The sequence below is a fragment of the Vipera berus genome (genome assembly GCF_964194415.1).
Source record: "Vipera berus genome assembly, chromosome: 1".
Taxonomy (NCBI): Eukaryota; Metazoa; Chordata; class Lepidosauria; order Squamata; family Viperidae; genus Vipera; species Vipera berus.
In genome coordinates, this window is record NC_138202.1 from 97718174 (window position 1) to 97745284 (window position 27111).

The 27111-nt window shown below is 39.2% G+C and overlaps 1 protein-coding gene and 1 long non-coding RNA gene across 2 annotated transcripts in view; one reads left to right on the plus strand and one right to left on the minus strand.

Moving 5' to 3' along the window:
• Positions 1 to 6150, minus strand: part of FAR1 (fatty acyl-CoA reductase 1) — a 49589-nt gene extending 43439 nt beyond the window's left edge. The window contains exon 1 of the mRNA XM_081339461.1: positions 6033 to 6150. The gene's annotated coding sequence lies outside the window, so the exon portion shown is untranslated. The remainder of the gene's footprint in view (positions 1 to 6032) is intronic.
• Positions 6151 to 7064: 914 nt separating this feature from the next.
• LOC308660502 lies at positions 7065 to 26731 on the plus strand. The gene is made up of 3 exons (XR_014024745.1): positions 7065 to 7799; positions 25998 to 26034; positions 26415 to 26731. It is a non-coding gene; the product is annotated as an uncharacterized lncRNA (long non-coding RNA).
• Positions 26732 to 27111: the final 380 nt, after the last annotated feature.

A 27111-nucleotide genomic window follows, 5' to 3' on the forward strand; every position in this document is an offset into this window, starting at 1 on the left:
AACAGAGCCCTGGGGCACCCCACTACACACTTCCCTCCATGTAGATGTGGTTCCATTGAGGACCACACACTGAGTAGGGCTGGTCAGCCAGCTACAGATCTATCTGGTGGTGATTCTGTCTAACCCACATTTTTCTATCTTATCAAGTAATAGTTTGTGATCTACTTTATCAAATGCCTTACTGAAGTCCAAGTAAATTATATCCACAGCATTCCTCTGGTCCACTAATTTTGTCACCTGGTCAAAGAATGCAATAAGATTTGTCTGGCATGATCTGTTTTTGACAAACCAATGTTGGCTTTTAGTAATGACTTTGTAATTTCATTCAATATCTCAGATTAAATTTCAGAGTAGAATTTACTTGGGAGACAAAATCTAAAAAAGTAATCTGCAAATTTCAGAATTCTTAAGACCAAAAGATAAAGAAAATTTACATAGCAGAAATTACTCTTCACTTCAGTTCCACTTATTTTGGGCCATAAACATACCTAAGATCTAGAAACAATCTCTCAAGTAAGCTCAAGATACAATAATTTGACTTTGTTAAACAGAAACAAGTGGCCTAGACACAAACCAATCTCTAAGGCATTTCCAAGCTTGCTTACCAAATAACATAAGCATTACTTGGGGAAAAAGAATCGATGAAACTTTTTGTAGCAAAGTTCATTAATGGTGTGCAAAATTGTTTCAGGTAAAACGGTCTATAATAGGCATGCCAAACTGCCGGTCTACAGGCCGGATGCATCACACCGAAACCACACACACCCCATTGCCAGAAATGGGGGAAAAGTTGCAATACATTACATGACGTCACATGACATCATGAGTTTGACATGCCTGGTCTATAGTACTGTCCAAGTTTATAAAGGGAGGGAAAGGTAAGTGGAGATTTAGGTTCATTTTAATATTCTTTCTAACATAAGATCTGTTTAATATAGATTTTGTGCAAAATTAATACTTTAAAATAATCAAAGTATACCATGCTTCTAAGCATCTTCATTAGGGCGAGGGAAGAATAACCTTTAGCAAATTTATGTAACTCAAATATAAATACAATTTCTTTGAAAGTGGCCAGTGTAAATACTGTAAAATATACTTGCTATTCTATTAGCAACAATTGTTATAGCACTTCAAGTATTGTTTTGGCTGGTTTGCCTGCTTCAATAAAGCCATAACAACATGGCTCTGCGCCCTTGCTTGGGGCATGCAGATGAACATGCAGCTATGGGGTTGGTTGCAACCCAACCTGGAAAGTCCTCCCCCTGCCTCCTAATTCTTAAGATCTCTTTTCTTAAATTTTTTAAATTTTTGATTTTACACACTTTTTTTAAAAAAATATTTTATTGTACATTGCCCAGAGTCCATCTGTGAAGAGATGGGTGGTTTTTAAATCTGACAAATATTAAATACGCTCCCAGGAAAGTTCATATACAAAGCAGTAAAGGAATATGAAGCAGGCAAATGTGCTTTAAATCCATTGTCTGTACCTCTTAGTAGCACATTACAGCAGACATGTCAAACTCACGACGTCACGTGATGTCACATGACGTATCGGAGCTTTTTCCCCATTACCAGCAATGGGGTGGGCACGGTTTCCTCGTGACGCATCCAGCCCGTGGGCCAGCAGTTTGACACCCCTGTATTAAAGCAGGGCTTTTCAACCTTTTCATCCATTGTACCACTTTCAGGATATGGCAACATCAGACTACCACCAGTCGCCTAGCAAGGTGTCAAAAACTTGATGACCAAAAAAAAGGAAAAAAGTGATGAAGTACAGGTAGTCCTCGACTTACAACAGTTCACTTAATGACTGTTTGAAGTTACAATGGCACTGAAAAAAGTGCCCCGCAAGCCACAGCCAAGCAAGACACCTGCCCGCCCAGCGGCGCTCTTCCTCCTGTCCCTGTGGGGTGGGGGGGTGTTTGGTTTTTATTCCCCCCCCCCGTCTGCTGGGTGGTTGCAACAGGCTTGGGTCACTTCACATGAGCCTGGGACACTGTGACCGTCATAAATATAAATCCGTTGCCAAGCATCTGAATGTAAATTACAAGACCCTGGAGATACTGCAACATTCCAACTGATCGGCGCTTCTTATGGGCTCAGAAGCGCCAGGATCAGCGCCGAGCTCCAGCTGGAGCCTGGCGCTGATCCTGGCACATCCACTGAGCCCTGACAGCCCCGAAGCGCTGATTCTTGCGCTTCCGCTGACCCCTGACAGCCCTGCAGCTCCAGCCATCTCTCGCTCAGGCTTGTGCCGTGCTGCCACTGGTTCAGCTCATTCCCCTCCCCCGCTACTTTTCTAGGATGGTTGCGTACCACCTGCCAGGTGCCAATGTACCACAGGTGGTACCCATACCACTGGTTGAAAAGCCCTGCATTAAAGGAAGCCATAGTATGATAGCTACCATGCATGCTCAGGAAAGTTTCTTGCCTCAGATCCGAATATTCCACAGTTCAACTCATATACATGTTATAACTTCTGGCCCAATATACCAAGATGGATCAAGATTATTCTAGTATATATTATTCCTGTTCTTTTCAGATAGGAAAATCTGAGATGGTGCAGTAATCTGCTAGCACCACCAAGAATTCTTATCTCCTCATCTCATTCCATTTGTCACAGCATTGACAAATTTAGTTAAAGGATCACTTAATTATAATTATATTCCAGATATCTTGGAAATGATTCCTGCTAGTTTAGACAATTAGAAATGCTACACAAATTATCTCAAGGGAGTTAAGACATCTATATATCTGATGTAATCAAATTTCTCATAAGGGAGCAAATCTGTAGCACCTCTTTCTAAAGATAATCCACACTCTTTATATAAGAGTATACAGATAATCCTTGCTTAGTGACTGTTCAAAATTAGGATGCTTAAAAAAAACTTAGTAAACAGTCCTCACATTAACAACCTTTGTAGTATCTATTTCACTTGCTCAGTCATGGATACCAAGATGTCCTCAAAGAAAAAGAGAAAAAAACCAAGTTCAGTTAAACAAAGTGGTAAGAAGCAAAGGAAAACTGAAGTGAAATCATAAGCACAGTTGCAGTCACATAATTTTCACTAAGCATACTCTCTGCTTAACAACCAAGTTGTTAGTCTCAACTTCTAAATTAGGACTACCTGTACCATCATTTGTGGCAGTGTTTTTCCTGATTAAGCAGCCCATAACTGCAAAAATTATCTTGATAGTCATCAAAGAGATCTGAGAACTATCAAAATTATTTGATCTGCTTCTTTAATAAATCAATGCATTTTTACATTTTTATACAAATAATCAAAAGCGGGCAAAAGAATGCCGTTAGGTTCGTTTTTAAACTTCTCACAGTTAGGTTCTAGTCATCGGCAGTTATGCTATAACAACACTTGGGGCACACTCCAGATCCTTAAATTCTATGCCAGAATTAGTTGGGAATTTGCCAAAACTTTTGGAAAGCCACAGCCCAATACATGAACAGGTTGATCTGTGGTATACACACTTGCAAAAGCACTACTGAATTAAATCAGTATTACTTTCCTGAATTTATTGAAACATTTAGAATTATATCCTAGGTTGAAAACCAGAGGATTAAATCACTTGTCTTAGAAGCGAATCTTAACACTCAATAATTAATTCATGGATTCATATCCAGCAGTAAATCAGTTTTGTTTTTCAAAAACAGTAAGATGTAATAGTTTGTCTATTTGTTCACAAAAATCTTTTTTACATTAGTAAACTTGTAACACTAACAACTAGTACATATATGCACACATGTACTATATTAATGTGAGCATTTAAGAAGATTGCTCAAATATATTAATAAAAAATGTGAAGCGTAATGCCTTTCCTTTGACATATGGAATCAAGCAAGATAAGAGCTCTGAGTGTCCCAAAGAATAATTAGGAAGTCATTACAATTACGTTCCCAATGCATTTATTTGGATGAGAAAACATTAATATAAATATAAATGCAGAAACATCCACTGATGTTCAATTACTGAAATATAGTACAAACTGCAATTAAAATTAGAAAACAGACACAGACCATAAAGACAGAGATAAGAAAAAAAGCTAATAAATGCAAGCCAAATTTGGACCTGGACCTACAAATAATGAAAGTATGTTCTTTCCAGAGTCTCTTTTTACCAATGTTCAACTACTTTAGTAACTGAGTAGTATTTCATTTTAAGTTTCCTATGTTACTACGGAATAAGAGGAAACCATTTTTCTCTCCTTCATAAAAACCATAGTTTTAGACTAATCTAGTCAATTATTTTCTTTTATCAGTTTTTTTACAATCTTCTGCTTTTTCATATTCATTCCAACATGGTACTTCTTTCTTGTGTAATATACATTTACTATATTTGCAAAGTCTTCTGGATGAGCAAAGCATCAATAATCTTTAATGTTTTCTTTTTGGTATGAACACCATACACTTATTTTAAACAAACTGATTATACATAGCATATTAAATAATTTCAAAACATTAGGGGTAACTACCAAAAAAACCCACACACCCCCACCAGATTTTTAGTACATGTGCACTCTATTATTCCAAGTGTTTCCTTTCTACAGATCTTATTTAGCATATGAAGTTAGTGGCATCATCATTTCTGACTTAAGAGATACCGTACATCCTCTTTCTGGCATCCCACAACTTTTTATTTTCACAATTGTTAATCATCACTATGGCAAAGACAGTAAACAGCTGAGAACAAGTTTAGAGTCGCTTTCTACCCTAAGAACACCGTGTATTGGACCTGGCTCCACCCGCAGGAAACAAGAGAGATGAGGATGATGAAACAATGTTCTTTACAAGAAAATGACATTATCTGCAAATGTGAAACAAAAGCTTCTGAAAGGGGAGACAGGAAAATCGAAATTAATGCTGGCAGAAGAAACAAGATGTTGACAAGACGGCCTCAGATGTATACAATTCTCCTAGCCATTCTATATATCCAGTCTCTTCCTTCTTATCCACTTTTTCAAAGCAACTTCTCAGTACTTGCCCAACCAAAGCCACAATTTTTTTTCACTTCTGTCTTCATTTTTATCCTTGCTAAGAGGAAGAATATAACAGTCTGATGTGGGGGGGAGGGAGAGAGAGAAGGGTGTGACACAGACACAGAAACACACATACTTCAGGGCCATTTGATTTGTATTTATATTCTAACCTTATTACCCAAAGAACTAATCTCCACGGGAATATGTATACAGAACAAAGTAAAATTAACGCCCCACGCACGCACACACACACACACACACCCCGGGCTAAAGATTCAATACATTTCAAGGACACCGGTTCAAGCGAATCCACGTAGCTCAACCCTTTTTCTCAAGACGCAAAAAAAAGCTCCTGCTTGCAGGAAATCAGGGGAAATCCCACCATATAGAGCAGGGGTCTTCAAACTTGGCCCTTTTGTGACTTGTGGACTTCAACTCCCAGAATTCCTCAGCCAGCCATGCTGGCTGAGGAATTCTGGGAGTTGAAGTCCACAAGTCACAAAAGGGCCAAGTTTGAAGACCCCTGATATAGAGTAAAAAAAAGGGGGGGGAACGTTACTCGCCCGCCCCCACCCCACCTTTTCACTCCCAACGCGCTCTCCCTCTTCGTCCTCCTTGGAGGCAAGGAAGGCGGGTCAACAAGCCCTCGAGAAACCTGCTCACATGCAACGTCCCCTTTCCCGAGACACCCCCTTCCCCATACACACACACGCACGCGCGCGCGCACCGGCGTTTAGGCCGGAAGCGCTGCGTTCTCCCTTCAACCGAGGGCTCACGCACGACTGGGGCTCCACAGCGTGAGGTCGGGCGCCTCCTCTTTCCCCCCCCCCAACCCCAGCACCTCGGACGGATGGTTCCTCCTCTCCCTGCGCGATTGACGGATAGCAGCAGCAGCAGCAGCAGCAGCAGATTCCGCTAAGTCTGGCCAGCCGCCGCCGCCGCCGCCCCTCCCCGCCATTAATCCCCTCCCCTTCTGTGTCCTCGTCTGTCCCCCGAAGTCGGACCCCACCCGCCCAGGCACCGCCGCGAAGGAAGCCGCTTACCCAGAGATTACTTATCGCCTCTACCGGCGCCGTTGCAACTGCCGCTCTATCCTACAGCGGTGCTGGGCTGGGGAGGGGGGGGGGAGAGAGAGAAAAGCCTCGGCGGGAGGCCGCCTCGCACAGGATTGACGGCCAGCACCATAGGGCGCCGTCTACGCCACTCTGACGCGCGCCAACTGCTGAGCTTGTTGATTGGGCGAGGGTTTCCCCCCCCCGTAGAAGATCCATTTATAGGGGTGGAGCTTGCTTGCCTCCAGTTGCAGAGCGAGTTTGACCAATAAGAAGGGAGAGGGAGCGAAGGGAACGGCGTGTTCCGCTGCGCCCGCCTCGCCGTGCCCGTTATCTGAGCGCTGCCACCGCTTCTCTCGCCTATACATTAGGAACCCTTGGCCAATAAAAACCGTCGAGGCTTCGCCCGGGCCTCGCTGGTGCGTTCCGCTGCGTTAATGTTTTTGGCTAGCTCTTGTTTTTTGTTTTTTTTTAAAAAAAAGGATTATTTTTTATTGGATTTTCCACGCTCCAGACTTCCGTTTTTGTCAAAAATAAAAAGTCAAAAGTGGGTTCTTTCGCACCAATGAGTTGGGGGTGTGTGTTTGTGTTTGTGTTTGCGAGCGCCACGTGAGTGAATTGTTCCGTGGGGCGTGAAACCGTGGTCGGCTGGGTTATTTTTCGGGACCTCCACGCTGGACTCCTTTGCTTTACTTTCGCCTGGGCTTGCGTGAGCTGGGCGGTATTCAGTTCAAGTCTTTCTTGACGGTCTTTGCAGTCTCTGCGTGAAATCTTAAATTAGTGGGCGATCTCCGTGGAGCACTCAAAAGTGCTTAGTTGTCCGGGTTCTTTTTTAGATAATTTGATTTAATTGATTTAATTGGGCGAGACTGCGTCTCAAGGTAACAATTTTGTTTGCCATTTCCAACTATACTTGACAGGTTCCTCCTATTAAGTCGGGGGCAAAGCTGACAGAAGCATAAATTCATTTGTGATTGATAGTGTTTCTAGCAGCTTTCCACAAGCAGACACTTTGCTCGTGGGAAACGCAGGGAGCGTTGGCAATGGAGAAGCTAGAAGGGAAGGTCACAGGTTGCTCAGTTAAGTCTCCCCCACCTATGCAGTGTCCCCAGCCTCTCATGCTATGCTGGACACCCTTGCACCCCAATCTCTCAACCCATGCTGCACTCCTGCATGCCCTCCCTGATCCACTCTGCACCTCATTTGTACCCCATGCTCACCTTGCTCACCCTCCCTGACCCATGGAGCACCCTTCTCTGCTTACTCTTCCTGATCCATATTGCATTTGGGAGAAAGGTGCCAGACCCCGTGCACCCCAACACAACCTTCCCAATCTATGTTGCATGCCTACATGGGGGTCATAAGAGGTGTCAGATGGGTTGGGAGGTTACATAAGAGGTTCCATGCAGATCAGAGGGTGAGTAAGAGGTAGTACGCAAATTAGGGAGGCTGTCTAGGTGTTGCAAGTTGGGAGGATACATGGTGATGTGCAAGAATGCAAGGCAAATAAGACCTCAGAAGTCTGCACACAGGTGCACAAGTGTTAGGTAAATATCTCTGAAATGATGACCCAATGGGTTATGGGTTGTCTACTTAGAATTATACATATAAAAACTAATACAAAGTACAAAAAATAATCAACTAAAAACAAAAGATAGTGGAGAAAAAAAGAAAAAATAGAAAAAGGAAAAAAATAAGAATATATCAACCCCCAAATAAATAAATATATAAGAAAACATTCCTCCATTATCATAAGAGGTATAAACAAATTTAATAAATCATTATCTTATATTAAAATACTACAATATATAGCAAACAAGTCTCCTGATACCTATCTATAAAGAAAGTCCTGATCAGCAAAAATCCCATTAGAAGTTATCGGAACAATATCTAGCTTAACCTTGATCAAATAAGCCAACTTTATATTCTTTCCCTTTTAACAATCTTAATCTTTTATCCTTTCAAATAATGTCTCAATTTTTTTTTCTTTGACCCTTCTCACCAAGTCTTTCAAAACTTCAATCTCTTTGGAAATCCAACATCAGAAAATTAGCCAAGGAGTCTTCTCCTGAGAACATTGCAAATTGACATTCCTGGAAGAGTCAGATGATACTCCAGTTGAAAACGGCAGCCAGATCCTGTATCCAGGCTGATGAAAACTCTCCAGAGAAGGAAATATTGTGAGACTGCCCACACACAAGGAACCTAGGTTTTGCAGTCAGCTTGCAAGCCGCTGGGACCATGCTTAGAGTCCTTAATGTAGCTTATATGGACTCAAGATTTGACCAGTCCTCATTTCTTAAACACTTTGATTTTTTTTTTACTGTTTTAGAAATGTTCAGAACCTTCTGGTTGACAAATCTTATATTCCCTACCTGAGTTTCTTTCAATCCTTTAAGAAATGTTTTAAGTACGAGTTTAAAGATTTATAAAAATGGGCCAGGTGGGTATGTAGCAAAATAGTGATTAGAATGTTGATTTTAAAAAGTTTCAAAGTGATTAAATGTGCAAATGGGCTTGAAATAAAATTTTGAAATTAAGTTTTCACATTTGGGGAAAAAACACAAGGGAATTTGAAGTTTGGGCACCACGGGGTACAGAAGGAAATCATTCAGTCAATTTTAACAATATTTACAATTATTCATAGACTAAATGATGTTACGGAAGAGGAACAAATCTTACTGTATAAGACTGAAATTGATTTAAATTGCAGACAATAATTAAATCAGAAGAGTGGCTTGGCTAACCTAGGACATTATTTGAAGAGACAAAAGACCAAGATTGTTGGGAGTATAACAAGTCACTTTATTTGATCAAGGTTAAAATATATAGCTTGCTATTTCTGGTCATGTTTTATGGATTTCTGCAGATCAGGATCAGATGGCGACATTTTAAAAGTTTTGTTTACAGATAAAGTATGAGATAATTGGAATTAGAATTCATTTGTTATATTTAAGTTTACCCGATTAAGGTTGAAACAGTTACAGGTAGTCATTGACTTATGATCATTCATTCAATAACTGTTCAAAGTTATGGTGGTGTCAAAGTTATGGCCATTGAAGTGTCCCCATGGTCACATGATCATAATTCAACTGCTTAGAACCTGCCTGCACTAACAACCCCAGAGGCACTTCAATTCTCCCAGTCTCCCCCCATTCACCCCCTTTTGTCCTCCTGTACTCCGCAAACCCAAGCCACTCTAGTTGACCTTTCCTGCCTTCTTGTGCTCTCACTGCCGTGCCTGGGGCCTGCCCCTCGGCAAGGCAGTCGCTGGCTGCAAAAAAGCTTTCCTTTCCAAAGTTATGTATGGCAGTTTCCTTGTGAGAAAACTAACTAAGGAAAATGGCTTCACACGGCCAGCAGCTGCCTTATGAAGGGTCAGCATGCGTGCACTCCTTCACCAGTAGGAATAGGAAGACAACAAAGTTTAACTGGGGTAACAGGCCTTCAGAGTGCAGGGTGACAAAGGTGACTAGCTGGGCGTTGGCTGGGATAGCTGAGTTTTCCCAAAGTGGTTGCAGCTTTGTGCCACATTGCTAGGGCAGTGTGAGCTTCCTGCGATGCTGCAGCTTTGTGTGGTGCTACTGGGGCTTCCCGTGTTACTGGGGCAGCTGAGGCTTCCTGGGGCGGCTGCATCTTTGTGGTTTGCTGCAGCTCAGAGGCTTCTTACAACCCCAGAACTACAGGGCTCCAGGAAGCCCATGAGCTGTTTTGAGGGCTGCTTGCCATCCCACAAGGTAGGGTGCAGCTCAGCCAAAGGCAGGGATAGCCGGGAGACGGGTAACGGGGATTGGAAGAGGGCGTGCTCCCTTACCAAGAGTCAGGGCTGGGAGGACCAAGCTGAGAATGCCTTTGACTGGGGTGGGTCCTTGGCTAACAACTGATAAAATTCAGCTGCTGATGGCAAAGGGGAGTGCCAGGATTGCTGTCACTAAGTAATGTAATATCATGCTTGTTATTTCCGATAATGTTTATTGGATTTTTACTAAGTTTGAATGGTGAGTTTTGGGGAATTTGTTTAAAGATAAAAAAAATCTATGTACTAATAAAACTCTCATTACTGTAATCTTTAACTGAGTGAAACAGTGCAAAATGTTTTTTTAACCAAAGTACCTCATATAGGCTACCTTACAGAATGCATCCAAAATCCAGGACCCATGACTCCCAAGGCAATGAAATTTGGGGAAATTGTGACTGCTTCAATGCTGCTGGGCTACTGCTACAGTCATGTTAACTTCATTTTCAGTGTCCCATGATAGTTTCCTAACCAGACTTGCAATCCCTCACTTCCTCCCACAACCAATGGCAATCACCTACTAAGGAAGGAAGGAAGGAAGGAAGGAAGGAATGTAATATTTAATAAAAATTTTATTAAAAACAGAAAATTATTCAAGTTATTCTTCTAGTTCATTATTTATATGTCCCTTTTAATTATTAAAGCAACAGCTGGTTTCATTTGTATATCCAGTATATCAGCTTGGAATTTATTTATTTATTTATTTATTTATTTTATTAAATTTATATACCGCCCTTTCCCGTAGGACTCAGGGCGGTTTACAGGGCATAAAAAACGTCAATACAAAAATTAAGAACAATTAATCCCTGAAAAATATAAAACATATAAAACCCTAGTTAAAACCCCAATTAAAACTCAGCCTGGGCCGGAAAGCTCGAAGAGCCAGGTCTTCAGGTCTCGGCGAAATGATCGAAGGTCGGGGGCAGTCCTAAGCTCCACGGGCAGCTGGTTCCAGAGGGCAGGCGCACCCACAGAGAAGGCCCTCCCCCTGGGTGTTATCCGCCGGCATTCTTTTACCGGCAGCACCCTGAGAAGGCCCTCCCTGTGGGAGTGCACAGGACGAAGGGAACTTGATGCCGGCAGCAGGTGTTCCCTCAGATATCCTGGACCCAAGCCATTTAGGGCTTTATAGGTCATCACCAGCACCTTGAATCTCACCCGGAGGGCAACCGGAAGCCAATGCAGCTCACGGAGCAGAGGTGTTACATGGGAGTAACGGGAAACCCCCATCACAACTTGCGCGGCTGCATTTTGCACCAGCTGAAGCCTCCGAGTGGTCCTCAAGGGCAGCCCCATGTAGAGAGCGTTGCAGTAGTCTAAACGGGAGGTCACGAGCGCATGAGTGACTGTGCGTAGGGCATCTCGGTCCAGGTAGGGTCGCAACTGGCGCACCAGGCGAACCTGGGCAAAAGCCCCCCTGGTCACGGCTCCTATGTGGTCTTCAAAACTGAGCCGCGAATCCAGGAGGACGCCCAAGTTGCGAGCCCTATATAGAAATACAACAATCATCTAAAGGAGAAATGAAACATTTCCAATATTATTATCCAGGAAGGTATTTGTACAGACCAAGCTTACACTCTTAGGAAACTCTTTGTTATTACAGATTAACCGTTGAGGCCAAATTTTAATAAAGTGATGCTTACAGTAACTAAAGCAGATCTTCAAAGACTATCAGGGTTTTTCTCAGACTTTGTAGCCTGTCACTCCACAGTTAAATCTGTTTCAGTCCTGTCTGGTAGAACTTGTTCCTCTTTCATAGCATCATTTACCCACAGTGTATGTATGTGCGCTCTAAAAATTAACTTTTGATTCTATTGTTCATAAATATCCTTCAATAAATCCAGGGTTAAAATATTTTGCTCCATTTTGTGTTAACAAATTTAAGTGTACTACTTTTATTGCCTTCTGGCTCCCAGTGTCCAGCCTTCAAAGTCCCATCCTATCATGTTTTTCCCCCCTTGGAATTCAAAACATAGGAAGGATTCTTTTAATCAATTTTGAAATCTTAATTCAAGTCCATCTGGACCCTTAAGTCCATTTGTAACTTTCCAATGCAAATCTTTAATCGCTCTTTTTCCCATTAATTCCCCCCAAAGGATTTCTAAGTTCTTAAACTTGTAGCTAAAACTTTTGTTTGTTAAGGATTGAAGGAAACTCCCCAGCGAATGCCATAAATCTTGCTGTTCCAAAACAAGAAAAAGTAGTAAATTAATTCCAAGTGTGATTAAGCAATAAGGCTTGGGCGGTTCCGGCAGTCACTTCATGAAACACAGCTGTCCAGAATGTTGTCCAGAATGTTGACAAACATTTTGAAAAAGGTTCCAGAGAGGTGTTTTGGAACTGGGGCAAGTGCAGTGTCTGTTCTACTACTCATCAAAGTAGTTAGATGGCTTATTATTGAACAGAAGAGAGAAGATGTATTAGCATCCAGTAAAGGAGAATATTTGTAGCTCAGGTTAAAATGAAGGGTCCTTGGTGCTCTCTGAGCTTGCTTGTTTTCTTGCAGACGTTTCATTACCCAAACTAGGTAACATTGTCAATGCTAGTCATCATTGCATAATGAAACGTCTGCAAGAAAACAAGCTCAGAGAGCATCAAGGACCCCTCATTTCAACTCTGAGCTATAAATATTCTCCTTTATTGATAAAGCTTAAGGTAAGTCTTAACAGTTGCCTCCAGTGAGATGGGCAGCATACAAGTCTGATGAATAAATAAGCTTCCTCCTCCCTCTCCTCTTGTAACTTCCACTAATAATCCTTATGCCTCAATACAGTAGACTGGGAAGTGGATGATTGCTCTTCCTTTGAAGATGAGGTTCTACTATGAAATGGGGAGGAGGATGCTGTTTATACTGATGACCCGGACTTAGGGGACAGTATCAATTGTGAATACGTGCAGATGGCCCCGCTCTCTCTGGCCACTTGCAGACCCATGATTGCAAGGTCATGAAAGGACAGCAAAGGAAACACCCAATATTCTAACGCACCCAGGAACATATGGTGTCTTGGGGTGGGAACACCCAAAAGGGAACATACTAGCTACTTCTGTTTTCTTCTTTCTTATCTACAGTGTGCCAGCCTTAAAGGGCGACGTCTTATGTGTGTCAGCTTTGCTGGGTAAATTGCTTATGTAATCAAAGTAGGTATAAAAATAAGGCTTTTCTGATATTTGGGGCTTTTTGTCTCTTTTTAAAGAAGCCCGTCTTTGTTCAGCTGAATAAACACTTAAAGCTTGAAGGCAACTTCTGGTTTCCTGTGTTTTTTTTATCAAGCAAAACCTCAGAACCTGCATATCAATACTAGCAGTTTTTTAAATAGAGACTTGGATTTCCTTACTATGATTTGCCTGCTAACAGCTTTAAACAGTTATTGCAATATTTAATTAGCTCTGGGATGCCAATCAAAAAATTCAAGACTTTAATAGAAAATAAGATTTCCAAATCAGTTATGGGACCAAATAGCAACTCACGTATTTCGAGATGAACTTCTAAGCCATTGATTTACAAAGGTTCCTAATTAAAGAAGCATCTTGGGAAAAGCTAATTTTGCAGAGAGTTAGAAGTTGCTAATATTCCTTTAAATGAGGGCAAGGAATATAATAGGCAACCAATACTGTTGTTAAAATGTATGGGGCATACAGTTATTGGTGCAAACAATACTATGAAAATTGACAGATTCCCAATATTCCCAAATATAGAACTGGCTGAATCTCAGAAGAAACATTTCGGATTGCACAGTTGATGAACTATATCAGTGTCTCCCTGTTTCTTGTCCAACTATCTCTGAAAACAAGTTAAACAGGTTTTAAACAGATTTTTGGATATAGAAGTTCAAAAAGAGAGAGTAAGATTAGTAAAATAGATATCCTATAAATGCATCTTCCAAATTGCCAAATATTTAAACATAGAAATGCCCGAGCATCTTGGGGGGTATTTACTCAAGCAAGATTTGAACAGCAGGACACAACTGTTAAATATAGGTTTAACTAATTTATGTTGAATATACTCAAATTTGTAGAGCCCCAGAGACAGAAGACATAGCACATATATTATTTGAGTAGGCTAGCTGTATAAGAAAGAGAGAGATCATTATATTGGACCACACATTAGATGAATGATCTATTGGGATCCTTACATTAAAACAATATATTTCATGTGTGGCCAGAACTTCCAAGTTACATATGTCTCTTCATCTGAACAAAATAGTACAATTGAGAAATTGGATGTGAACATGATTACATAAGCACAGAAATATGATTTGCATTTTCTTTTAGTTACGTCATGTACTCTATTCTGTAATACATTGTTGTGCTGTTTTGTATTTTATATTTTGTACTCTGATTTGGCCTAATGGCTAATCTCTAAGGTATTATTTATTATTATTATTATCACCGCCACTGACCTCTGCAAATGAATGGGAACCTTAAGATCTTCACACCTAAGGTCTAGTAGTAATCCAGCAGGCACTGATAAGAGTTTCTTTGTAGTATAGGAGGGGAATTCAATTTGAAGTTCACTGGTAACTGGAACAGAGAAGTGATCTCCTGCTGCAGATAAGAAGCTCCAGTAGATGAAATAGTAGAAATGATGCCTGGAACAATGATTAAAGTAGGCAAAGAATGAAAACAAAACTCAAGCCCATTTCAACTTACACTATGATGAAAAATGAAGCAAAACATTAGTATTTCCCTGCTCTCAGTGCACTGATGATGTTACCTAGCCTAGCAATAAGACATATGCAGGAAAATAACCAAATTTAGAGAACACCAAGCACCCCGTAGTTCAACCTTGAGTAGGTGTATGATATTTTCTACTATTGCAACCTTCATCTTTAAAGAAAACAGTGATGTTGCTTCAACTGAAGAAGGCAATGATCCCGCAGCATTAGGCCCAGCATCCAAGGGATTGTTGAACTATAGCAGCAAAAATCTGTGGATTTTTGGTTGGAGCACATGTGGATAGAAACTGCACTTGTTAGTTTTGGATAACTTCCATTCAAATTTAGATGGCAGGAATACAGTCTCGCTGGACCTATTAGATCTTTAAGCAGCATTTGTTATAATCAACTATGAGCCATGGAAAATTATCTCAATATATGAGAGTAATCTGTGGTGAGATGACTATATGCACAAAGTTAAAAAGATTCCGCATTACCCACCGTGGAGAAATGATTGGTGAAACTGACAGAACTGACTGAGATGGAAAAATTCTCTCTTTTAATTAGAAAAAGGTTATCACTGACGTTCATCAAGGACTAGAAATCCTTTCTGGACTTTTTACTTAAGAAAGTAAATGATTTTGTGACATCTGGTTTTGATGACCAGAAAGACTAGGACCTAGGTTATAGAAAGAAGGGAATTATGATGAAACCTTAAGAGAAAGACTTTTGGTACAAGAGGCCTGGGAGTTTCAGAGTTCTGACTTTTTTCCTGGGATCTGTTGGAGCCATTCTCCCAACATAGGCATCATAGCCCTGAACCTCCTACCATCATTGGGATCACTTTAGCCTTTACTTTCCACATCAGTTCCTCCTTCAGGCCTGTTCTGTACCAGCCTGCTACCGGCCCTGCAGAAAAGGCAGGGACAACCCCTTTACAAACGGCAAGAGGCTGGAATAAAGCCTGCCAAATTTATTAACATAAAACAGACACCAACCATGAAACAGGAGCTATGAAACAGGAACTATTCAAGCGGTTGCCTTCAGCAAACCAGCCCTCCCATGCATTCCCCCTTAAATACAGTTCAGGGCGTGGCTTCTCTCTGCCTCCTTCCGAGGAGCCCCATTGCCTTCCTCTGTTTACTCCTAATTGACTGCCTCCTGCGTCGGGCGTCCTTGAACAGGGCCAGCTGTGGGTCATCTTCATCCACGCTGTCAGGCTCACACAGCTGGGTCTGCGTCGTGACCAGATGAGAGGGGCCTGGCTGGGGACTCTCATCAAGCTCTTCAACACCCCCCTCCTCCTCCTCCTCTGAGTCGTCCGACCCAACTGCCGAACCCACAGGCTGACCCTGAATCACAACAAGGCCCTAGTATTTATCCAGCTTCTCATATTTCTTCTTCCTGATGTTGCTGTCACTTGGCACCCCTACATCTATCACCACTGCTGTCTTCTGGTCCTTGCCTATTACCATGATGTCTGGTTGATTGGCCAGTATCTGCCTGTCCGTATGGATCTGGACGTGTCACAGATTTATTCTCCACAACCTTTGGTGGAATCTTCCATCTGGACCTGAGAGGCTCTAGCCCATACACTGTGCAGATGTTTCTGTACATAATGTCAGCTACTTGTTTGCCATGTTCAGTGTATGCTGTTCCTGCCTGCATCTTACAGATAGTCCTTGACTTGCAACCAGTCATTTAGTGACTGTTTGAAGTTATGACAGACTCTCCAGGGCTGCTTAAGACCCAGATTTGAAGTTCCAAGGCTACCCACTGTGTGGTCACATGATCACATTTCGGGCGCTTTGTACCCAGCCCATAGTTACTGCTTTTTGCAGCATCCCACAGTCATGCATGTGATCTATTTTAATATTTTTTTTTGCCAGAAACTGGTCTTTACTTCTGGTTTCCAGCAAAAGAAAATGCTCCTTGCAGATGTTTGCTTAATGACCGTGATATTTCATTTAATAACTGCTGCAAAAAAAGGTCATAAAATCAGGCACACCCATGTGATGTCCCCTTAACGACCGGCACAAATTATGTCCATAATTTCAGGTTCAAGTACAGTTGTAAGTTGAGGACAACCTGTATGCTCTGCCACTATGCGTTGGACTGTCTCCAAGGCCTCCCTGGGTCCTCCCTCCCTTATAGACCATTTATATAAGATTAGATATGCTTTCATTTGCTCCTCCTCTAATGTGGATACCAGAGAATGAGGTGGCTGGATGGAGTCACTGAAGCAGTAGGCGTGAGCTTAAATGGACTCCAGAAGATGGTAGAGGACAGGAAGGCCTGGAGGAACGTTGTCCATAGGGTTGCGATGGATGGACACGACTTCACAGCTAACAACAACAACAACAATGTGGATACATGTCATCTGTATCCTCTTTTGATTCTAGGGAGGACACATAGGACAACTATGCAGAAGACTTAACCAATAAGTCTGACATCATGGCTCAGTAATAGCAGAGCACTTCAATCTCTGACAACACTACCACAAATCATAAAGTGACTTGTTTTGTAAAAATGAGACTAACAGCATGACTGAGTGAGAGGTTACTGCACTCACGTACAGCAAAACGTTTCAAAAGGTCTGGACCGTTTCAATAGGTTTTTAACACTTCCTTTTGCCTTTGAGTCAATATTGACTTTGGCAACTACCTGAACACCTGGCTTTGTGCCCAAAGTGGGACTAAAACTCAGTCACCTGGATTCTAGCCTAATGCCTTAACCACTACACCAAAATGGCTCTCTGTTTACACAATACAATTGTTAATTTCTAAGTAAGGTATTCGCATCCTGTCTTGCATGCAGTCTTTAATTCCATAACCAACCTATCTTCCTCTCCCTTCCCATCCCCATATCTCAATTTGAGTCCCACATCAGTTCAGTCACTCTATGCATCAAATAAAGTGAGCTGCAGCTCACAAAAGCTTATGCATTTTAATACAGTGCATCAGTTGAAAATCTGCTATATGACTCCTGCCTTTTTTATGCTTTCTGCCATAGTTATAAACTTGCTTCATTAATTCTTGTTTAACTATTTTATTTTTTTCAACAGATTAAAATCCAAATTCCCCCTCCAAAAAATTGAACAGAGAACAAACAAAACTAAACAGAAACATTGAAAAAATGTGAATTAAAAAAAAGATAAAAACACATATTATCCCCCCTAGTTGAACACTGAGAAATCAATGACAACATTAATAGCTACCCTCTTTGCAAAGCAGGTCCAGAATGTATAGGTTTGTACATCTATTTGCAACCCAATTGACCCGCCATACATGATATATCTAAAAAAATATCTAACAGGTTAAAATAATTCTTCATTAAATATCAGCTTTTTACATTAACATTAACACTGGTATAGAATCAAGATCATATATTTATCACATAAAGTTAATATCATTTTATAATGCCTTGGTTATACCACATTTGGAATATTGCAACCAGTTTTGGTTACCATGAAAAAAATGGATGTTGAGACTCTAGAGAGAGTGCAGAGAAGAGCAACAAAGATAACTAGGGGGATGGAGACTAAAACATACAAAGAATGATTGTAGGAATTGGGTATGTCTAGTTTAATGAAAAGAAGGACTAGGAGTGACATGATAGCAGCCACAAAGAAGAGGGCATCAGCCTATTTTCCAAAGCACCCTCCAGAAGTTGGGGGTCCTCCAAAACTGGAAGTTTTTAAGAAGAGATTGGACAACCTTTTTTCTGAAATGATATAGGGCAGACATGTCAAACTCGTGACGTCACGTGATGTCGTGCAACGTATCGGAGCTTTTTAGCCATTGCCGGCAATGGGGTGGGCGCGGCTTCAGTATGATGAAACCGGCCCATGGACCAGCAGTTTGACACCCCTGATATAGGGTTTCCTGCTTGAACAGGGTTGGACTAGAAGAACTTCAAGGTCCCTTCCAACTCTTGTCTTTCAGGAATGCTTATGCACACATCCTTTATACTTCAACTTCCACACCTCTTTACTAAATTTGATAAAATTTGCAGGTAAAATTAAAGGGAAGAGAGTAGATTATAGTATTGTTAACAGGTAATAACTTCATACAATTAGTTATGCCTTCACATCACCTGACAGAACCTTGTTTAGAATCCTCTACCTCAGTCTACATCAGGGGTGTCAAACTCAATTTCATTGAGGGCCGCATCAGCATTGCGGTTGCCCTCAAGGGGCTGGGTGGGTATGGCCAGGGTGGGCGTGGCCTACTGGGTGGGTGTGGCTAAAGTGCATATGGCCTATTGGGTGGGCATAGCCAGCTCTACATCGTTCGCATCAAGGGTGCCTATGGGGGCCTGGGCAGGAGTGGGACAGATCTGAGGGTCTCTGGCAGAAGGAAGGTCTCTGGGCCAGGGCCAAGGCAGTGGGGGCCATTCCCTTACTGTTTCCAGGATGGCTTCGCGGGCCACATGAAACCACTTCGTGGGCCGGATCTGGCCCCCAGGCCTTGTGTTTGACATGTCTGGTCTACATTATAATTTCTCCATTGGTCAATTTTATTTTATTTTTTGATATATTCACTTTCAGGAAAATAAAGATTTAATATTGAAGCAATAAGCAATAAATCTAGACTGATCTTTAAATATTTTTATTCAATATTCTTAATATGCTATTTATGGTTGAATAATCTCAAATAGATTGTGCATTTCTATAGATTCAGACAAAGCCATTTATGCACACCACCTGCTTGTCCTGTGCTCTCAATAGAAGCAATCCATCCGTAAAGGGATATGCACCAGTCTGTAATGCAAGTTAGACAGCTGGCTTGACAATAGAGTTGGCAAGTCACTTTGTTCATTAGAGTTTTGTAAAATCTTAAGCTTTCCTTGGTCTTTTCTTTATACAAAACAAAAAATATTAGTTGTCTCTGCCATTCATTTAACATCTTCAATTCTTATTGGAACCACTTGAATTAAAAAGATGATCCCAATTACTGGTGGTGTTCTTCCTAGCCAGGGCAATTTTAACTTTTTCCACCTCATAAAGTATTTGCCATTATTCCAAATCTATAAACAGTCCCACTCATTTATTCATTTTTCTTAAGTAAAAGTTACCATTATTATTAAGCGTATGATGAGAACATGACAGTAAACTTACACCTACAACGTAAAAGTTATAAATCTATACTATTTTGACATTGCTGTATATGCTCTAAATTTAGGTTCCTAGTAAACTTTTTTTTCTACTTCCTTTGTGTGTTTTTCTTTTGTTTCTATATTTTTCTTGACTGTATTTTTAAAATACATTGAAATAAACAAGTAAATAACAACAACAAAAAACCCCAATCCTGTATATCAGATTGGAGTTGGAAATATTTTTCTGTATTAATATTAGCGCAAATAAAAAAAAAACCTTCCATGATAGTTGGAAAAAACAACTCATACTTTCTGTGTTGCAACTGGAAATATTGAAGGGTACACATAAGCCACATAACACTGAAGTTTAGATCATAGGCACTAGCTGAAGCAATTTCAAAACTTAGATATGTATCTTTGACACACTTTTAATAAAGAAAATATTTCTATTTGTAAGAGGGTTCTGTGTATATTCTTCTGCTACTCAAGGACCATTTCCTTGTATTTCTGATTTGATTTAGTGATATGAAGCCTCAAGCATACTTGCAAGCACTTTCTTTGAAACAAACTTTTCTTATTAAAAGTACTGGTGGAGTACCTTCAAGGTCAGTCTAATGAGTTTCTTGCAGCTCCTTCATAAAAAGAAATGATGGACATGGTGATTGTGTTTACATTTGACATCTATGAAATCTAGAAATCTCTTATAGTTTTGTCTTGGTGTTCTTGGGAGCAAAATGGCTAGAATTCTGGAAGATCTGGAGGTATCAGTTTGGGGAAGGTTGATGTACACAATGTTCTTCAGGCTCAGAAAGTTCTTCTGCAGTAACTTCAGCTGAGTCTGAGATATTAGATATATGTATGCATGTATGCATGCATGCATGCATGTATGTATGTTAGTATTGTATTCCACTCTCCCAGCTCAATTTCAATCATTTCTATTGATCTGAAGGTCCACATTGAACACATGGAAGTAAGTTCTACATAATAATAATGGTAATAGAGTTGGAAGGGACCTTGGAGGTCTTCTAGTCCAACCCCCTGCTCAGGCAGTCAAATTGCTGTCCAGTCTCTTCTTAAAAACTTACAGTGTTGGAGCATTCCCAGCTTATGGAGTCAGGTTGTTCCACTGTCAGGAAATTTCTTCTTAGTTCTACATTGCTTCTCTCCTTGATTAGTTTCCATCCATTGCTTCTTTGTGGCAACCCCAGAGATATTGGAACACTGCTATCATGTCACTCCTTGTCCTCTTCATTAAAGTAGAGGGCTTCTGCCTGAGTGATTATCTAAGGGAGGGGCTGCTTGCTTACTTGCTTTATGTCTAAGTTAGCACTTGGATTATTAATACTTGGTTAAGAGAGAGCTCCACAGGTTTTGTGAATAATGCATGAGCACAGACTATTCTAGCTTTCTTTTTCTGGGAATATCAGTCTGTGGATCAGGCTACTTGTTGGGGTACAAAAATCAATTTGACCACTACAGCAAACTTTTTTTTGCATCTCTTTGGATCATTTCCAACCTGCCATCACATCTAGTATGGCTTGCAGGCATATTTAGGGCCCCCCAAAATATGCTCTCTCCTCCAAAGCCTCATCCTCTGCCATAGAAAATAAAAGCCGCCCTTGCAGAACACTAAGTGGAGCATTTGAAAGACCACTGTAGTCCACCAAATTTGCATACAGAGTTGAAAACAAATTTTTGTCCTAGACAACCTGTGATTGGATCTTATATATTTGAGAAGTACTAAGCATTCATTATCTCCTCAGACCATAAAAACTGGCTTTTTGTCAAGATGCCACACTAGTCAGATAGACAACCAGTGAGATTCTCTCTTCTCTCTCTGTCTCCCTCCCTTCCACCCACTTATGTCCTGATAATGGTTTTGTTGACCAAGTTAATTCCTATTACTGAATTCAGGAACAGTGTACATTGTGTTTTGATTACTGGAATTTATTAACTGTCCACCTAGATGGCATGCAAGAATGTTACACCACGTAAAACAGTCAAAGAGTTGCCAAGAAAAGGATTATGGCAGGTGTATATCAAATTGGAGAAGACATCAAAGCTATTAAAGATATTGTTAACAATATAAGTCCTAGAGGATTGAAAAGTATCAAAACAGCAGGCTTTAGAGGGACACAAAATTGAAGAAAAAACAGATGAGAATGTTAAAAAGATAGAAATGCTATTACAAGAAAATGAAAAATTAGAGAACACTATTCAGATGTTAGCGATGGAAAAAGCGGAACATTATTTAAGATTTCAAAACCTTCCTGAGGATAGAGAAGAAAACATAGCAGAGGTGATTATTGATATCTTGGAGGAGATTTTGAAAGCGGATAGAGGAGAAATTCAACTTGAGTTAGATGAAATTTTTCGCTTCAATTCAAGTTATGCAAGAAGAAATAAATTGCCAAGAGAAGTACATGTACAGTTTACAAAGAAGATAACAAGAGATGAAGTACTATGGAAAGTTAGAGATGAACCAATACAATATAAAAATGAAGAGATTGTGGTTTTAAAGCAGATACCTAAGAGAGTTAGAGATACACGAAGACAGTATCATTTTTGACTACGAAATTGATTGCCAATGGCATAAATTTTAGATGGTTGATGCCGGAAGGTATCTTAATAAACTGGAACAATACAAGGTATAGACTGGATTCAATTTGGAAAGCAGAAGACTTTGAATAGGTTGATTCTAGATGAAGGAGTAAAATTAAGTTAAGGGGAGAGTAAGGAGCAGAAACAACCAGAAGAGAGGACGCAAGGAGCAACTGCACAAACAGAAGAACAGAAAAAGGAAGATGACCAAAAGGGTGAGGATGAAGTACTTGCTAGAGAACAAAGGACTACTAGATCTGTTAGACTGAAATATAAATAAATAGACATGGATACAGAAAATGGAATCTTCTCAGTAAACTTAAATGGACTGAATTCTCCAATTAAAAGAAATAAGATCTTTAGGAAATTACGGAAATTGAATTTGGATATAATTTGTTTGCAAGAAACACATAAAAGTACAGCATCATAAATTATTGGAATATTCAAAAATTGGGAAACTTTATTATGCATCAGCACAACAGAAAAAAAGGAGTTGCTTTATAAAGAGACAATAGATTCTAAAATGGTGTATTCAGATGAAGAAGGAAGAATTTTAATGGTAAAAATTTATTTGCATCAAAAGCAAATATTATTAGTGGCAATTTTTGCACCGAATAATAATCAAGAAAAATTCTACAAAAACTTACATAGAAAAATAATAGAGATGGAGTACCAAAATGTTTGCTTATTAGGAGACTTCAATGCAATAATAGATGGAAAAATTGATTATAAAAGTAACAAAACAGGGAAAAATGGAAGAGGAAGATTACCTAAGGCATTTTTTGAAATGGTGGAGGAAATTGGAATTCAAGACGTTTGGAGGGAACTGAATCTACAAAAACTGCAATATACTTTTTATTCAAATAGTCAGAAATCCTGGTCAAGGATTGATATGATTTGGATGACTGCCGATTTGAGAATGAATGTTCAGGATATTGAAATAGAAACAGCCATATGGGCAGATCATAATCCCTTGAAAATGACCTGGAAAGGAATACAAAAAGGGCCAAGATGGACTTTAAATCATTCCATATTAAAGGAAAAAGAATTTATAGAGTTAACAAAAAAAGAAATGGAATTCTTCTTTAAAGAAAATAGAAAAGAAGATACTACTGTACAAAATTTATGGGATACAGCTAAAGCGTATTTCAGAGAAAACAGCAATATGTATTATTAAAAGAAGAATTTGGAAAGTTAGAATTAGAACTGCAAAGAAACCACAAAAAAGTCTTTAAAAAGAGAAATGGACATAATAAAACACAAATTAAACTTATTAGACTCAGAAAAAGTGGCAGAACAGATAAAAAGAGTGAAACAATTTTTTTTGAAAATGCAAATAAGCTGGGAAGATGGTTAGCTTATAAACTTAAGAAACAGAAAGAAAAAAAATGATACATAATTTACTTGATGGGAAATGTTATTTACAACATAAAAATGAAGAAATAAAAAAGATAGTTAAAGAATTCTATAAGGAACTGTATGATAAAGAGGAGACTTCAAGAGAGAAAACTGTAAAATACTTGGAAGAAAGTAATCTTCCAAAAATTTCAGAGACATTTAAAAATATGTTAGATGAAGGTGTTACAATGATGGAAATAACAGAGGCCATAAAGAGACAAAAAATGGGAAAACTCCTGGTCCAGATGGACTTCCAGCAGAGTTATATAAGAACTTACAAGAGATATTAAGCGAACCGTTGAAAGATGTTTGTAACAGACTTTTATTAGAAGCTAAAATGCCAATGATGTGGGTTGAAGCAAATATTACTTTAATACCAAAAGAAGATTCAGATTAAGAACTATAGAACGATTTCATTGCTCAATGTGGATTATAAATTTTTTACTTAAATAATGGCGGAGAGATTGAAAAAAATATTTGGTTGAATTTATACACCCGGATCAAAATGTTTTTTTTTACCAAAGAGACAAATTAAAAATAACTTAAAAGTGATAATAGATGTATTGGAATACTATGAGCTGCATCCAGGGAAACAAATGGCATTAATATTTTTAGACGCTCAAAAAGCATTTGATAATCTTTCATGGCAATTTATGTTTCATCAATTACAAATGATGGACTTTGAACAGAATTTTATAATGGCATGGGCCCGGATTATCTAAGGGAGCACCTGCTGCCAGCGTCAATTTCCCATTGTCCTGTGCGCTCCCACAGGGAGGGCCTCCTCAGGGTACCGCCGGTCAAGGATTGCCAACGGGCGATCCACAGGGGGAAGGCGTTCTCTGTGGGCGTGCCTGCCCTATGGAATCAACTGCCAACGAAACTACGGACTGCTCCCGACCTTCGTTCATTTCGCCGGGACCTAAAAACCTGGCTCTTTGAGCTATCTGGTCTGGACTGAGGGGTTTAATGTTTTTAAATTGTGATTTAATTTTTGTGGCTAGACTTAATTTAATTTATTTTAATTTTATATTGGATTGTTTTTAAATTTTGCCTTGTAAACCACCCTGAGTCCTTCGGGAATAGGGCGGTATATAAACCAAATAAATAAATAAATAAATAAATAAATAAATAAATAAATAAATAAATAAATAAATAAATAAATAAATAAATATGGTAAAACAATATATAACAAACAGCCAAAGTGACTGTAAATGGAGATTGCACTGAGAGCTTTGAAATAAGGAAAGGCACAAGGCAAGGATGCCCTTTATCCCATTATTCATCTTCACTTTGGAAGTTTTAAATCAAAATATAAGACAAGATACAGAGATTAGAGGGTTGGGGATAAAGGGTGAAACATATAAATTACAAGCATTTGCTGATGATTTAGTATTTATTTTGGAAGAACCCTTGGAGATGATCCCAAAATTGTGGGGGGAAATAGAACAATATGGTGAAATAGCAGGATTAAAAATAAATAAAGAGAAAACCATGATACTAGTTAAGAATCTTACGGATAAGCAAAAAAGCCGAATTTCAGAAGTAATAGAGGTACAGATAGTGAAAAAGGTAAAATATTTGGGTATATATTTATCAGCTAAGTGCTCAACAATAAAAGAAGATAATTACATAAGGTTATGAAACAAAGCTAGATTTGGAAAAGTGGAAGAATTTAAAATTGTCATTATTAGCAAGAATTGCTACAGTTAAAATGAATATATTGCCTAAGATTTTATTTTTGTTTCAAACAATTCCGATAAAACTTGGGAAAACTTTTTTTCAAGAGTTGAATTCATTAATTTTGAAGTTTGTATGGCAAGGAAAGAAAGCTAGAATAAAGATGAAAACCTTGCAAGATACTAAAGAAAATGGAGGCTTTGGCCTACCTGAGTGGGCTTTGTATTATCAAGCATCTGTATTAAATGGGTGAAAGAATGGATAATGCTTAGGAACAAAAGGTTGTTATACTTGGAGGGACATGATTTATAATTGGGGTGGCATGCTTTTTTGTGGTATGGTAAAAACAAAATTCATAAATATTTTCAAAATCACTGTATTAGAAATGCTTTGATAATAGTATGGGAAAAATTAAAACAAAAATATATGTAAAAATTCCAGGGTGCTTATCAACAATTGAAGCTTTTTCACACACAAATTTGTTAGATTTTGAAAAAACTTGGACTTATAGAGATATTTTAAATACTGATGGGACATTAAAATCAAAACAAGAGCTGGAAAATCGGGGTATCAACATGTCATGGTGGACATGCTTACAAATACAAAGTAGATATGAAAAAGATATGAAACTGTATGGATTCTATAAAGATCAAACTGTATTTGATAAGATATTATTAACTTCTGATGAAAAATTAATTAAGAAAATGTATAATTTTTTGTTAATTTTAGAGATGGAAAGTGAACAAACTAAAGAGACAATAATAAGGTGGGTGAAAAACTTTGGTTATAATATAGAATTAGAAAAATGGCAAGAATTATGGGAGAGAAATTATAAATTGACAATGTCAACTGCATATAAAGAAAATCTCTATACAATGTTTTATAGATGGCACTTGCCTCCAGCAATATTAGCAAAAATGTTTAAAAATGTATCAGGTAAATGTTGGAAATGTAAACATAATTTAGGTACGTATTATCATATTTGGTGGACATGTGACAAAGTAAAGGCATATTGGGGAAAAATACATGCTTGGCTAGAAAAAATATTAGGAGAACAGGTAGTATTTAATCCTGAATTTTTTTTATTAGGTATAGTACCAGAAAAGATTAATAAACAAAATCTATATTTGGTTTTTCATATTATAGCCACAGCAAGAATAAGTTATGCACAATGCTGGAAGAATGAATGAATACCTTCAGAAGAAGAAGTAATAAAAAAGATACTGGAATGCACGGAGATGTACAGACTAACTATGAGGTTGAAAGATAAAGAAGAAACAGAATACTACCAAAGCTGGAATTTATTCTACAAATGGCTAGAAGAGAGAATCAAAGAGTAGGACTTGACTTTGTATTAGCGTTATATGAACCCAGATCACACGCTGTTTGAAAAACTAACATATGTACTGTATGTAGAGGGGAAAAAAAAACAATAAAAAGCTTATATATGAAAGACCATTGTAGTCCACCAAATTTGCATACAGAGTTGAAAACAAATTTTTGACCTAGACAACCTGTGATTGGATCTTATATATTTGAGAAGTACTAAGCATTCATTGTAGGGACGCGGTGGCTCAGTGGGTTAGGACACTGAGCTTGTCGATCAGAAGATTGGCAGTTTGGTGGGTCGAATCCCGAGTGCCGTGTAACAGAGTGAGCGCCTGTTACTCGTCCCAGCTTCTGCCAACCTAGCAGTTCGAAAGCACGTAAAAATGCAAGTAGAAAAACAGGGACCACTACGGTGGGAAGGTAACAGCGTTCCGTGCGCCTTTGGTGTCTAGTCATGCCGGCCACATGACCACGGAGACGTCCTCGGACAAGCGCTGGCTCTTCGGCTTTGTAA